The sequence below is a fragment of the Eutrema salsugineum genome, unplaced genomic scaffold (assembly GCF_000478725.1).
Source record: "Eutrema salsugineum unplaced genomic scaffold, Eutsalg1_0 scaffold_14, whole genome shotgun sequence".
NCBI classification, from domain to species: Eukaryota; Viridiplantae; Streptophyta; class Magnoliopsida; order Brassicales; family Brassicaceae; genus Eutrema; species Eutrema salsugineum.
The window spans coordinates 6,081,908-6,083,744 of record NW_006256877.1 but is presented as its reverse complement, the minus strand read 5'-3'; positions in this window follow the sequence as shown (position 1 = coordinate 6,083,744).

Below are 1,837 nucleotides of genomic sequence, written 5' to 3'. Positions count from 1 at the left end.
CTTTGGCAGATGGCGCGGTTATATCGAATCCTGCTCCATACCGTCATTTGGTTGGGAAACTTATATATCAGACTAATACACGTCCTGAGTTATCCTATGCAATTCATATTATTTCTCAGTTTATGATTGCTCCTAATCCTGCTCATTGGGAAGCTGCACTTCGTGTGGTTCGTGTTGTTTCTGGTGACAAAGATAATTAAAAAGGTTCTGCTAGAGCGAGCTGAGGATGTTAAGATTAAAGACGAAGATAAAGCCATGATCTTGCTGTGTTCTCTTCCTCCTCAGTTCGAGACTTTGATGACAGCTATCACAGTCGAAAAACGACTATATCGCTGGAGACGGTTTGTACTTTGCTGCAATTCCATTGGGAAATGTGACAAACTATTACCGTGGTAAACAAGTCTCAAGGTGATGGTTTGTACGTGAGTTGCAACCATCAACAAGGAAGTCAAGAAAAGAAGCAGGATGGAAGTAAAAGGGACAAGCCAAAGTCTAAGCCAGGGAAGAATTTGATGTGCTTTGGTTGTGGTCAGAAAGACCATTATCGAATGGATTGTCCTAACAGAAAGCAGAACGGTGGATCTGGTTCTGCAAACGTGGTTCAGAAGGAGGATTCAGACGACAGTGTAGGCAATTTGTTGACTGTGACATCTGGTGATAACACAGACTCTTGGATACTGGATACGGGTGCATCATTCTATATGACTTCTCACAGAGAATGGTTTGAGATGTATAGGAGTGGGAACATGGGATCTGTTCAGGTGGCAAACGACATGTCATGTGGTGTCATTGGTACTGGAGAGGTCAAATTTCGTTTGCATGATGGCATTATCAGAACATTGACTGATGTCAGGTATGTTTCAAGGGTTAAGAAGAATTTGGTCTCTTTGGGTACTCTTCACAAAAGCGGATTCAGACTCAGAGGTGATGAAGATGAACACATTCTGAAGTTTTGTAAGGGATCTATGGTGGTGATTAAAGGGAAGATGACAGCTGGGAACGTTTACATGACGTTAGGGAGTGTGGTTGTAGGTGGAGCTGCAGCTGCTGTGTCTGAATATGATAGCACAGCTCTTTGGCATATGCACCTGGGGCATATAGGAGAGCATGAGTTGCTTGAGCTCCATAAAAGGGGTCTTCTGGATGGTTTAAAGAATTGCAAAATGGATTTCTGCAAGTTCTGTGTGATGGGAAAGCAGTCCAAAGTTTCGTTCAAGACAGAACATCACACGACAAAAGGTCTTTTAGACTATGTCCATTTGGATATGCGGGATCCAACTCGGGAACTGTCATTAGGAGGGTCTAGGTACTTCGTCATCTTCATTGATGATTTCTCCAAGAAGGTTTGGGTGTACTTCTTAAAGCAAAAATCTGAAGTTTTTGCAAACTTCAAGGTTTGGAAGGCTGAAGTCGAAAATCAGGTAGAGAAGAAGGTTAAATATCTGAGATAAGATAATGGCACGGAGTATACTGACGAGGAGTTCCAGAAGTTCTGTGAGGAGCATGGCATTCAAAGACACTTCACTGTCAGGAAAACACCACAGAAAAAACGGTGTCAATGAGAGGATGAACCAAACTATTGCAGAAAAAGCAGAGTGTTTGAGGTTGAATGCAGGGCTTCCTACGCAGTTCTGGGAAGAGCCAGTAAACATGGCGGTGTATCTCATCAATAGGTCGCCAAAGAGTTCCTTAGAAGGGAAGTTCACTGAAGAGATTTGGACTGGGACAGATATTAATCTGTCAAACTTGAAGATTTTTGGATGCCCAGCTTACATGTTGGTTCCAAGTGACGAAAGATCTAAACTGGATTCGAAATCTAAGAAGTGCATATTTCTGG